General features: G+C 37.3%; 1 pseudogene; it reads left to right on the forward strand.

The window, feature by feature from the left end:
- Positions 1-12,410: 12,410 nt before the first annotated feature.
- On the forward strand, positions 12,411-13,626 carry LOC100617601 (serine/threonine-protein kinase 38-like; annotated as a pseudogene).
- Positions 13,627-14,575: the final 949 nt, after the last annotated feature.

Genomic DNA, 14,575 nt, shown 5'->3' on the forward strand with positions numbered 1-14,575 from the left:
AACAAAACCCTCCACTAAAGCCTTTCCCCTCCTTTTCCAAAGCCTAAATATTTTGTTAGAAAATGTCAATCTTAAAAAACACAGAACCACCAAAGTAGTGAGAAAGAACAAGTCTTTAAAAAGGACAAGGGAGACAATGTTCTAATGACTACCACACAGAGACAAGCTCTGGGACTCTAGGAAGACTGTCTCCAGGAAAATGAACCTTGAAGGGGATTTTTCCAATTAACTGAAGAACCTGGGATTTTATATATCCTTTGGATAATAAAGAAAAAGAAGGACAAGTGATTGGCTTACATGGAGACAAGGGAAAGAGGATTCCAGCAAGGGGCTGAACTACCTGGGAGAAGCCTAGATAAAATGTAAGAAATTTCTAAGAAAACGATACTTAAGATCCAATTATATGTTTGTACAAAAATATACATAGCAGGGCTCTTTGTGGTGGGGAATGGCTGAACAAATTGCAATATATGATGGTGATGGAATACTATTGTACTGTAAAGAGTGATGAACTGGAGGATTTCTATATGAACTGGAAGAACCTCCAAGAACTGATGCAGAGTGAAATGAGCAGAACCAAGAGAGCATTTCACACTGAAAGTGAAACATTGTGGAACTATCCAATGTAACGGACTTTACTACTAGTAGCAATACAATAATCCAGGACATTCCTGAAGGACTTATGAGAAAGAACATTATCCACATTGAGAGAAAAAACTATGAGAGTAGAAACACAAAAGAAAAACTTATGACTTATCCCTTGTTTATATGGATATATGATTTGGGGTTTCAGCTCTATGGTAAAAATGAATAATGTGAAAATAGTTATCAAGTGATAACATTTGTACAATCCAATGAAATTGCTTATTGGCTTTGGGAGTAGGGAGGGAAGAGGGGAAGGAAAGAAAATGAATTACGTAAATATGAGGAAATATTTTAAAATAAAAATTAAATAAAATTTTTAATAAAATAATTTTAAAAGATCCATTTATATCTATTAATTAATTCTATTTAGTTTGAGATCATTGGGAAGGTTTCTTCAGTCTAACACAATGGTCACTCTGGGAGTTCCTTGAATGAAAGTTCTCAAGGGACAAAGGTAAAATTTGGGGGTTCCATAAAACAGGATCATCAGAAATTATGTTAAAAGGCTCATAATAAACTTTAAGTTTCTGAAAAAAGTGATCTGAAAGGAGAGGTGAGTAACAAGGCTTAGAACTGGAAATAATTTACATCCATTAACTTAGAAATATCTTAGTTCTTAAATAACTGTCTCCACTTGGCTTGATTAGATGACTTAATAAATGATTCTTTAGAATATAAACATTTTAAGTCATTAGTGTTCTAGTTGATAAAGCAAACTTTTTTTAAATTCTATTTTATTTTATTTTCAGATCCAAATTCTCTTCTTTTCCTCCACCCTCTCCCCACTGAGAAAGGAAGAAAAACAATGGTCAAGTAAAATGAATTTCGGCATTGGCATAGATATAGGTACAGATACAAATGCATTTATAGATATAGATATATCTGTTGACGGTATAAAGGGATTGCAGACAGTGAAGGAACAACTGGAGAAGACACATTCCCCAAACTAGAGTATCCAAGAATCCTAAGATAGATGTGGAGAATCTCATTCTGGGAGAGTGAGGCCAGATCAATATAAACTACAGACATATTAACTTTTTTGGCATGCATAATTTTGTTGTTTGTATATGTGCAGTCATTGCCATATTTACATTTTTATTAGATATGCCATCTGATATAACTTTTTACTATTGTAATTACTTTTATGCACATTTATCTATATTGGTACCTATGTGCCTTACATATAATTTAGAACTGAGGTCACTAGAAAGCAATTCAGAATTTGAAATGATAGAAAAATGTGCCTCTGTTGATTTGTTGGCCATAGCAAATACTTAACTGAAGAAGAGTGTAAGAGAGTTGGCCTTTCACTCACCTACTCATTGAAAAGAAGACAGAACGAGGTATTAAACTGCCTGTAAAATACTGCCACACTCAGTAATCTTTTTAAGATGTTCAAATTAGTTGCTTGAGTGAAAGAAAATGGCCTTAACACAAATGGATAAAGAATGATATATTGTGTCTTAGGGTCAGTTCACTGATCCAAGAAACAGATTCAAAGAGGGGCCAAACAAAACCTGGAAAAGCTGTAAGAATCTACGTGAAGGGAAAAAATCCTGACGACAGGCAACTGATGAAAGAAAAAGAAAAACCTCTGGAAGTGAGATTATTTGGACTTGATTGGCAATGAGGACTGCAGGGCCAGAATTTGTGTTGGGGAAACCTCAGATTCTAGAAAATGAAATGTTAGTCTGGTCTAACCTCTTTTAGCCCATAGAGATTCTGCAGAGGAGCCTAAAGCCTTTTCCTAGAGAAAAAGAAGAAAATGTGTTTACTTTCTTTTGTTCTAAATGTTTGGTTTGTCTTTTAAATAGTCTTTATGGCCTTTAGCAATTGATAGTTAGGGTTGCATTTATAGGGGACGTAAATGGGGAAAGTGACTGAGGGAGGAAGAGAGGAAAAGGAGGGAGAGAGAGTGTGTGTGTAAGAAAGAAAGTTCTGGCACTGAGGAGTTTGAACAGAAATACTGCCTCAAGGGGTCCATAAATAACAAGCTAAAGACAATTAAAAATCCTTTGATATTGCTTCCCAGAAGTAGAAGGAGCATTTACATCAGGAAAACCCATTGGGCAATGAGTCAGTACTGTGAGAGGCACTATTCCCTTTAATACTGCTACTTAAGGATTATAGGTCTACTAGAAAAACATTATAAATGAAAAAAACCTGGAAAAATCATGTTTACAATGGAGGAAATAACATAATAAAATTTTCTAGAAGTGCTAGGGGGAAAAACAGAGATCCAAAAGGATTGCTGCAAGAATCAAATGAGTCAGCATATGTAAAGCACTTTGCAAGTCTTTAAAAATGTCATTATTTTTAAATATATATAACAGTAGTTTATGGTTTCATATGTAATCCTGTTTTGTTCTTTGTATTCAGAAATGTGCATATTTCCTTCAGACTAACACTATTTAGTAGGGTTAAATTCATAATAAAAAAGCGAAAGCAATTTGGATAATCTCTAATATGTAACATCAAGCTAAATTAAGAGTAATCTATTGAAAATGACTTTCAGTAAAAGGGAGGGTGGAAACATCCCTTCAGAAGAAAATAAATATAAATGGGATACTCAATATGCAAAACTTTCAAGGATTAGAAATAAGAAAAGGCAGAGGATTCAATTAGCAAAGACTAATTATTTGAATAAATGCATGCTTCTAGAACAAGATAAAAATTACAATATTCTTAAAACTCACACTGATCAAAAAATAGGATAAAAAAGGGCATTTTAGGGACAAAAACAATTTATAAGGGGATAAGAATCACAGTGGTTCAAAGTTTAACACCTTTAGATTAGGAATAATGTATTAAATTAATCTCATAAATTAATATTTAAAGTTCCTTCATAAATGAACTAATATTTTGGTTGGAGAAGACACATGGATAACATAAGGGGAAGTCACTTGAAAAAGCAAAGTGGAGGCAAGAGACAAGGATGATGCAGCTAAAATATGAAAGAAAACCAAGGATTATGAGGGCAGGGTGTAAAGGTCAGCAATGAGACCCTAGATAGGATCCTGCTGTTTGATGGACAGGTAGCTGGGTGGCAGTTGAGAGTCAGCAGAGGATTCTGGGAAAGAACTATGAGCTGAGGAGAATTCTGACCAGCTCAGCACTTCCAGCTGTGGAAGTAAACTGGGAGAGGAGCTTTTCCTGGGGGGCTGAGGAGAACCAAAGCCCCAAGAGGGAGAAGAGCCTGACTTTCTTACTTGTTTGTGTACCTGCTTCCATCTGGAAATCCTTCGTCAACCCCTCCTTCACTTGACAACATCTATCCAAGACTCGAGGAGTTTGGACTCTATCCTGAGCCAATCTGCCCTATTCCCTTTTGGGTCTCTCTCTTGCCTTTCCTTGAACTGATTATAGAGATTTAGTTGAGTTTTAGTAATATAGGGATTATAAGAAGCAGTCGGTTGGGAAAGGGGCTCAGGCTCAGAAGCCTCAAGCCTGGCCCCTTGAAATCCAATTGCTGTGGAAATAGTTTATTGGGCATCCTCTCCCACCAACCTTTTCCCTTATTCCTCCAGCCTTATCATACCCCTTCCCTTCAATAAATTCCTTAGTATAATTCAGATCTGGGTTTGGGCCTCTCTTTATAATAAGGGAAGGGATTAGGTAAATTGGAGTCAGGATTCAAAGCTGAATCCTGTCCATATCTGTGGCAAGCCAGACCTGGGTTGTCACAACTCTCCACAGAAAGGATTTGATTATAACCCCCTTTCATTCAGAACTGCTGGCAAGGAAACCTGACATCTTTCCTTCCAGTTTATGCCAATGCAGTGCTCAAGAGAAACTGTCAGTTAAATTATCCTTTGGAAAAAGCCTTGGAGACGTTCTTCCTCTCTCTCTAGGGTTGCCTCAAGCCCTGGTGTCAACTAGCAGAGAGAGAGAGAGAGAGAGAGAGAGAGAGAGAGAGAGAGAGAGAGAGAGAGAGAGAGAGAGAGAGAGAGAGAGAGAGAGAAAGAGACAGAGAGACAGAGAGAGACAGAGAAAGAGACAGAGAGAGAGAGAGAGGCAGAGAGAGAGGCAGAGAGAGACAGAGAGAGAGCGACATAGACAGAGAGAGACAGAGAGACAGAAAGAGAGACAGAGAGAGACAGAGAGACAGAGACAGAGAGGCAGAGAGAGAGGCAGAGAGAGACAGAGAGAGAGCGACATAGACAGAGAGAGACAGACAGAGATAGAAAGAGACAGAGAGAGACAGAGAGACAGAAAGAGAGACAGAGAGACAGACAGAGACAGAGTCAGAGACAGAGAAACAGAGACAGAGATAGACAGAGACAGAGAGAAGAGACAGAGACAGAGAGAGACAGAGTCAGAGACAGAGACAGAGAGACAGAGAAACAGAGAGACAGAGATAGAGAGACAGACAGAGACAGAGAGAGACAGAGTCAGAGTCAGAGACAGAGAGAGAGAAACAGAGATACAGAGATAGACAGAGACAGACAGAGACAGAGACAGAGTCAGAGTCAGAGACAGAGAAAGAGAAACAGAGAGACAGAGATAGACAGAGACAGAGACAGAGAGACAGAGACAGAGACAGACAGAGAGAGACTGACATCTTTTTCCTCAACCCTTGTGCTTCATCCATATCCACTTCTCCACATTTCCCTTCAACCTCTCACTGGAGTTCACATCCTTCCAGTGGGACAAACCCTATTCACCCCTCTCCATATAAAAGAGAAGAAAAGAGAGTCTCCCCCTTTTTCTCTTTTACAAAGGGGGGATGGGAATCTTTCAATCAAATAACTGAGAAAAGTCAAAAATTCAACATATAAAAGGAATTCCAAAAGTATTAATTCTGTTTTAAGCTTTAAGTTTTAATAGGTTAAAAGTGCACTAAGATTTTAAGATACATTACAGAAGGAATTAACACATATGTTACCAAAAATGATGCCCAAATATATGTATCAAGGGATATGAAAAATTAGAAATCAAAAGAAAAGAATTTCTTCAATTAATAACATGAAAAACTATTCCAAATTACTAATTTGATCAAAATTAATGAATTAAAACAACTCTGAAGCTTCACTTTACACCCTGAAAATTGGTAAAAGGTGAAAATAATCAATGATAGCAGAACTGTGAGGAAGATATACAAATTGTACATGAATGGAGATGGGATATCTATATGTGCCAACCATGTAAATTATGTATGTTCACACGGATCTATCTAGATGTGGCTCCTACAGAATCATGGATAGATGTCTCTGTCTCCTCCATCCATTTTTTCTCCAAGGGAGACTTTGCTTACTACCAGCTGGGGAAACAAGATATTAAGGTCAGAAGCAGATGACTCAGGTGTCCTCAGGAAGAAGAGATTAGGCTAGAATTATATCTATACACCCTAGTAAATAGTGTTAGTTCAAATGAGATAATTTTTAGTTTCCAGCCAAACTCCTGGTCAAAATCACTTAATGGGAAAAGAGTCCTCCAAAATGTGTGTGTGTGTGTGTGTGTGTGTGTGTGTGTGTGTGTGAGTGTTCAAGACTTGAGTCTAGTAGAGTGTTGGAGTCAACTTATGAAAGCCAATCTTTTATAGCTTTTTAGTGTGAGCATTTACATCTTGGAAATTGGCAAATGCTATAAAAATCCTGGCTTGATTTTTTTGTTGGTGGTGATTGTCTAAGCATCAGAAATCTATGGAGAAAGATATTTAAAATGCAGATTAAATGGGGGCAGCTGGGTAGCTCAGTGGATTGAGAGCCAGGCCTAGAAATGGGAGGTCCTAGATTCAAATTTGGCCTCAGGCACTTCCTCCATGGGTGACCCTGGACAAGTCACTTTTAACCCCCATTGCCCAGCCTTACTGCTCTTCTGCCTTGGAACCAATACACAGTATTGATTCTAAGATGGAAGGTATGAGTTTTATTTTAATGCATATCTTGTATTTTTTTTTTCAAAAAGCTAGTTGTTCAGTACAGCCCTGTTCAACACCTCCTTCCCACCAAATTCTAGTTACATAAAGTTACATGCAGCCAATAGCAAATAAATCCATTTAATGAAATCAGTTGTAAACAGAAATCAGAGAATGAGAAATACCAAACAATACTGAGTGAATGAGTTTCACACACATATATACACACACACCAACTGTGTCTGGAAGTGAGATAGCTCGAATAAGAGAGAGAGTCCCATAACTCATCCAAGGAGAAATGCCTTAAAGTCTCTAATGTAGTGAGGGATAAGGACATGATTGAGGTGCTAGCTCCCCCACATGTCAACCTCTTCTTGACTTTCTCTTTCTCTCCTTGAAGAGAATCTGGAACTTTGTGTCTTCTCTCTCAAAGCTGGAAGCTAAAAGACAAAATCTCTCCATCCCTCACACAGCTAAGGAGCACTGAGTAAGCTTTCTTTACCATATTCAAATTAGCCCCAGAAGAAAAGGTAAGAAAATCCCACCCTCTTTTCCACTGGAGAGGTAAAGAACTATGATTGTATATAATGCTTCATATAGTCTCAGGTCCAGTCAATAGGTCAGTCAGTTTTGCTGAACTGTTTTCTCTTTTTCTTTTCATTTTTGTCACAAGAGAGAAAAGATGGTATATATACATATCAGCTAGTTGGCATAATACAGTGCTAGACTTGGACTCAGGAAGACCTGAGTTCAAATCTCACCTTAGACACTCACATACAATGTGATGCTGGACAAATCATGACTTCTCTGAGCCTCAATTTCCTGATCTGCTAAGTAGATCTAATACTTTGATCCTGTGGGTATGTAGAGAAAGGGGAACACTGAAGCCTAGACAGCAACCCACCATGCTAAATTTTGCCATTTTGTTGTTGCAATAAACCTTCTATAAGAAACTGAAGCACAAAAGGTCCAAACTCAATCTATTGACAAGGCTAGCAGTTATCAGTAAGAAGTCAATGATTCCTCAGTAACTAAAGACCCCTAACAGTCAGAATAGCTTTTTTATATCATTTAATAGTTATATAAGGTCTAGAAATGTCCCCCAAATTAAGATTATAATTGATTCTTAATTATGCTATCTGACCAAGAACCTTCATCGAGCATGGCAACTGGAAAACCCAAATTTGGCCAACATCCCCTTGAAAGAACTTCTGACAGCTAACCCCACAGTGCCCTCCCAGATGGGGGAATTTCCAGAGTTCATGGTGTTATAGAGGAGCCACAGATTTAGTCATCTTCCTATAAAATTCTCCAGAAGATTCCTTACCTCCCACTCCCAATACTCATGGAACCCAGTACCAGGAAAATATCTTGTGACCAAGATAAATCATCCTTCATCCATCTTTCTTATCTCCTTCAATTGGTATGCTTGTTTTGCTCACCAATCGAGAGTTGGGCATTAGATTTGCACAATAATACTCTAAGCCTTAAAGTTTGGTTAATGGTTACTATTATGATTCACAAAACTCTTTTTTCACATCTTAAACTGTGTACCAGCCAACTTATCACTCCCCAAGACTTACAGAGTAACCATATGAGCTTTGTTAAAATGAAATAAAGAAACCAAGTAATTATAGTCTGACTAATGATTTATTTAGCATTGCATGGTATTGCAGAAACAAACTATGACCAAAGCTCCTAGGAACAAAGAACAATAACCATTGTTATCTACACAGTTAATGTACAATTTGAACAGAGTGTAAAACAGGATTATAGGGATTAACACCTGATTTCTTATTGGTAGAGAAAATCAGGAGACAATGAGGTGAGAGGGAGAGCGGGAGTTTTTATGACATTCTTTAAGTTGGGTAACTTTTGGGAGAGGGAATAATCTTGCAACTTTTCCAAAATCAAGTGATTTCCAAGCAGACTAAAAGTGGCTTCACAAAATGGTGAATGAAGGCAAAATGAAGTCATTAATGTGATTTTTATGTAATATTTCCCCCTTTGATCCTGCGGTACTTAGCTTCCATGACTATATATTTGCATGTTTTATCTATTAAGGATTTGTGGGTAGAATGAGAATCTTCCTTAAGGGGAATCTAAGGCATGGAGTGAAGGGCATAAAGAATACAAGGAGAGTCATAATATCACATATTCCCTTAATTAAATAGATTCTTAAATCAGGCTATAGATCAGCCTACTTAGATGGCTCACCATGGTCTAATTTAATTTTAAAGAGGAGATCTACATGTCACCAAGGTAAACAAGAAAATTCAGCAAATGTAAATACCATGAAACAAAAGGCCAAAGCAATACAATAACAATTATCAATATTACATAATATCAAATCTCCTTATAATCTGGTAAACCACGCACAATATCCATTTAATTAGCACAAAGTCTTCTTGAGGCCCCAGATGTCCCAGGGAGTTCTCTGGTCCCTGGAAAAAGTTTTCCTTAGACATTCTGAAATAGACCTTGTTCTCAGGGAAGTACTGAAGTTCTTCTCCCAGAAGATCTAGTTCTGATTCCAAGTCACTTAGAGAGATTCCTGGAGAGTTCTACAGAAATATACTAGTAATAAACTCAGTACAATTTAATACAACCAAGAATAGCTGGGTGGTTCAGTGGATTGAGAATCAGGCCTAGAGGCAGAATACCCTGGACTCAAATCTAGCCTCAGATACTTCCTAGCTGTGTGACCCTGGGCAAGTCACTTAACCCCCATTGCCTAGCCATTACCACTTTTCTGCCTTGGAACCAATATTGATTCTAAGACAAAAGGTAAGGGTTAGTTTGGTTGTGGTTTGTTTTTGTTTTTTAATTTAGTACAACCTCTTAAATTTGGTTGTCTAATAACTAGTTCATGTGGTAGAAATGAGGTCAAGCTTTATGGTTCTAATCTATCAACAACAGCTTTAGAAAATTTCAGTTTTTATTGTGAAGGGTTAAAAATGTGGGGTAGGAGTTTGACACAAGTACTGAGAGCAGTTTGATAAAACTTAGCTTATTCTGAGGAGAAATTCAGATAGGAAATAGGAGAGAGGAAAGTGAGATTGTCCGTTTAATATCTTAACCTCCAGATCCTATCTAAAATTTCTAAGAAACCCTAAATCTAACTGCCCTCAAGGACAGGTTCTTCTGCCTGCCAGAACAGGCCTATCTTACCTATACTACTCCTATCTGGAAATATATTCCCTAACTACCTACCTAAACTAATCAATGAACATTGATCTAAAACCCCCTCCTTAAATCAGTATCTCAATCCAAACTGTCAGAAGTAAACTGCCAGTTCCTCTTGACTGAGAGACCAACATGAAAATTCCTACTCCCCAGGAAGTCAGAGAAAAGGAGCTCCTAAACTTTCAATGGTGCTCCTTATATATGATCCTCATCTCCTAGGTAATAGAATCTTGAGCTCTCTGATAACTCTTACTTAGAAATATTCTGTTCCTGCCTCCTTATCTGCCTCTTAAAGAGACACAGGGAGAGATTAAGAAACTACTTTTAACATATCGTCCTGAGATCCTTTGGGAGAGCAGTCTCCCCAATGGATCTTACAGACAAAACTATCTAACTCTATATTAGAAACAGGGAAAAGTAAAAAGAGAAAGAATGAAAGTCAAATCCTGCAACATGCAAATCTCACATTATATACAATTACAATTATTTACAGTTACAGAATAACAAAATTCTGACTATGCAGAAATAAGAACCTAAAGATATTAATCCAAATTTTCCTTACAGTCACTATCTACAAAAGAAAATACAAGATTATATACAAGAACATTATGTACATAAAATATCCTCTTTGAGGTGGATATAATATCCCCCCTAAGGTGGGTGTTGATCAATACTTATAATCCTTTGCAACACTTTATAATTTACATATTTTAACTTTTATTCTATAATCCTATAAAAGTATATTAATAATAATTACATCTAAACAGAAATCCTAAATTCTATAACATATAAATTATACACTTATCTATTGAGTATTACTCATTCTATTTCAAAATCAAACCTTTATGTACAAGAAAATCAAACCTTTTATTGAAAAGCAAACTATAAGTTTAGGAGTTCAATGTCATTGAAAATAGTGTCCAGTTGTCTATGTAGTCTTATTCTTGATTATTATTTTCAACAGAAGGTACTCTTTTCACATGAGAACAATGAATCCATAATGACTTTTCTTCTATTTTTACTGCTGTAGGGGTTGTTAAAAGTTCTTGGAATGGACCTTCCCAGCTCAGCTGAGTTTCTCCCATGTGCTGCAAGTTCTTCATAGACACTGTATCTTGGGATTTAAATCATGCAGAGAAAAGTCTATAGGTCCAGCTTGCACTACAGCTGCTAATTCATGAAATTCTTTCATCTTGATTTGCAGATCACTTATATGTGTGGCAATAGTAGTATCTCCTAACAATGATGTATATACAGTGTTAAACAGTTTTGAATGAATAGGTGGATGACCAAACAGCATCTCCAGTGCTGAGATGTGTAGATCTCCCCTTGGCCTACTTCAAAGATAGAATAATGCTAATGGTAGGCCACTTCAAATGAATCTCAATACATAATTTGCCAATCACTATCTTTAATTCTTTGTTCATTCTTTCTACTTGTTCTAAGCTCTGTGGGTGGTATGGCACATGATTTGGCATTATACCTAGGCATGAATATATTTGTGCTAAAATCAAATCTGTAAAATGTGCTCCCCTGTCTGGATCAATTCTTGCTAGTAAACCAAATCTAATATTTTGGCTACAAATGCTGATGTATTTCTACTTGTTGGGAATTCTTCCAGTCATCTTGTTACCTAGTCTACTATAACTAAGCAAAATTTGCAAAGTCCAGCTTTTGGCACTGTTATAAAATCAATTTGGAGATGTTCAAATGGTGTGTAGGTTAAAGAATGTCCCCCAAATGCTTTTCTGTGAAATATATGTTGATTATACACTTGGCAAGTTCCACAGGCTACACAGACTTTGGAGGCAATGTTTGTTATACCAGGGACTATCCATACTTTCTTTATTAAATCTACAATGCCTTGGGTTCCAAAATGACCATTTTAATGGATTGATTGGCAAATTTGTTGATGAAAAGTTCTAGGAAGTGTTGGTTTACCTTTTTTTTTTATCAGATACCTAAACCTATATTTGATATGAACAATGTCATCAACAGACTGAAGAAAGACTCTTAAAAAGAATTCATGAGGAGACATTTCCTAGCTGTGTGACCAGAGGTAAGACATTTAAGCCTAATTTCTTAGCCTTTAATGCTCTTCTGCCTTGGAACTAATACTTAGTACCAGTTTTAAGACAGAAGGTAAGGGTTTAAAAATAATAATAATGCATGAGCCCTGACTTGGGAAATAAACCCTTCTAGCTCTTAAAATTATCAGACTTTAAAACAGGAAAAAATTATTTTAAATTTATTGACAACTATTAATGCAATTTTATATGTAAAATCCTTAACCCAATTTTGAGAACTTCTTACTAAAACATACTCAAAGTTTATATATCCCATTAGAAACATTAGAAAACTACATATATATATATATATATATATATATATATATATATACATATCCTAGTTCTTAGAGAAAATAGTCTGGCTGATTGCTTTCTCAAAATTTACTGCTGCATTTAACTAGAAAACTTTTACATCTTAGAAATTATTCTCTCCATTTGACGATATTATCCCCTTATCACCTTAAAAGAATGAGTTACTCCAAAGACCTAATTTTATTCATGAATAGTTACATAGGCACACTCACACACACACAAGCACACCAGCAACCGCTCACACACACGCATACACGGACAGCTGCAGTCTGAGGGGAGGCAGGAGCCGGTGGCAGCTGAACAACCCCAGAGGGAGCAGGAGGAGGAGGAGGAGGAAGAAGAAAGAGGAGGAGGGAGGAGTATCTGTTATTATGGCAATGACTGCGGGGACTACAACAACTTTTCCCATTAGCAACCACACCTGGGAAAGAGTGACTGTAGCTAAACTCACATTGGAGAATTTCGACAGCAACCTAATTTTACAGCATAAAGAAAGAGAAACCAGGCAAAAGAAGTTAGAGGTGGCTATGGAAGAAGAAGGATTGGCAGATGAAGAGAAAAAATTACACCCATCACAGCATGCTCTCAAAGAAACTGAATTTCTACAATTCAAGAGGACAAGGCTTGGTTTAGATGACTTTGAATCCCTGAAAGTTATAGGGAGAGGAGCCTTTGGAGAGATACTCCTTATCCAGAAGAAAGATACAGGCCATATCTATGCAATGAAGATATTGAGAAGGGCTGATATGCTTGAAAAAGAACAGGTGGCCCATATCCGAGCAGAGAGAGATATATTGGTAGAAGCAGATGGTGCCTGGGTTGTGAAGATGTTTTATAGTTTTCAGGATAAAAGGAATCTTTATCTCATTATGGAATTTCTCCCTGGAGGAGACATGATGACATTACTAATGAAGAAAGATACCTTGACAGAAGAAGAAACCCAGTTCGATATTTCAGAGACTGTTCTGGCTATCGATGCAATTCACCAGTTGGGGTTCATTCACTGAGATATCAAACCAGACAACCTCTTATTGGATGTCAAGGGTCATGTAAAGTTGTCTGATTTTGGTCTATGCAAAGGACTAAAGAAAGCACATAGGACTGAATTCTATAGGAACCTCACACATAACCCACCAAGTGATTTCTCATTTCAGAATATGAACTCAAAGAGAAAAGCAGAAACATAGAAAAAAAAATAGGTGGCAATTGGCATATTCCACAGTTGGAACTCCAGATTACATTGCTCCAGAAGTATTCATGCAGACTGGGTACAACAAATTGTGTGACTGGTGGTCTTTGGGAGTTATTATGTATGACATGCTAATAGGATATCCACCATTCTGTTCTGAAACACCACAAGAAACTTATAGGAAAGTTATCAACTGGAAAGAAACTCTAGTATTTCCTCCAGAAGTACCTATATCGGAGAATGCCAAGGATCTAATTCTCAGATTTTGTATTGATTCAGAAAACAGAATTGGAAACAGTGGAATAGAGGAAATCAAAGATCATCCATTTTTCGAAGGAGTAGATTGGGGACACATCAGTAGCTGCTAGCATGCAGCAGCGTCCACACCCCGGGCAACGGCTTCTACAGGCCAGCTAAACCTTGTGAGGGTAGCCATCGGGTTGACGTCGACCCCTGGTGAACCAGGCTTTGCTCACCCAGCATGTGAAGACTGTTTTGGCGGAACAGGAGGAAGAAACCAACAAGAAGGTTCAACGACTGAGATGGCGATACAGTGAGGCACTGTGGAGTGCTTAGGGCGTGTTAGAACGCAAAAGACAACACGGCCACCCAATGCAGCTGAGGAAGTCTCCAGGTGTAACTAACGACTTTTCATGCCACTGGACCCAGGCTTCCAATGCCGAGAGAGTGGGACTGTCTCTGTGCATCGTCTTTTCCACTTAAATCTTCATGCACAAGTGTCTTTGTGCACAAAAACACACAAAAACAATTGTCATCCTCGGTTACTGAGAGACTACAATAATAATAAAAGTTACATAGGATAAGGAGTTGACTACAAAATGAAAACAATAAGATCTTTCATACTTGCATCCTATTATAGTAACTCAGAGACATTTTGGTATAAATCTATTAACAATCACAAAACTTACAGTGTTCACCTACCCTGATTAATAAAATTTTCCATAAAAGGGAAAAAAATGAGGGCCATAATTCTAACAACATCAAGACTGTCCTTTCAAGGCCACCAATTAACCTAACATAAGCCATAAGAGAGGCTTAGTTATTTGATTCCAGTCGAGTCATTTTTAACAGTTAATCAAACAGAAGTTCTACATTATTCACAGAATATCATAGTCAGACATATAATTAGCTAGGTAGGTCATTTTCTTGTTCAAAAAGAAAAATAGCACATTGGGGAAACTGAGCCTAGAGGTACTAAAAGTTGTCCCTTCAATTTTTCTCAGAGACAAATATCCATATGTAGCAATTCTCAGGCTCCATTCCCTCTGTGCATGCCCCATGAATGGTACACTATTG

Source organism: Monodelphis domestica, chromosome 5, assembly GCF_027887165.1.
Source record: "Monodelphis domestica isolate mMonDom1 chromosome 5, mMonDom1.pri, whole genome shotgun sequence".
In the NCBI taxonomy this organism is placed as follows: domain Eukaryota; kingdom Metazoa; phylum Chordata; class Mammalia; order Didelphimorphia; family Didelphidae; genus Monodelphis; species Monodelphis domestica.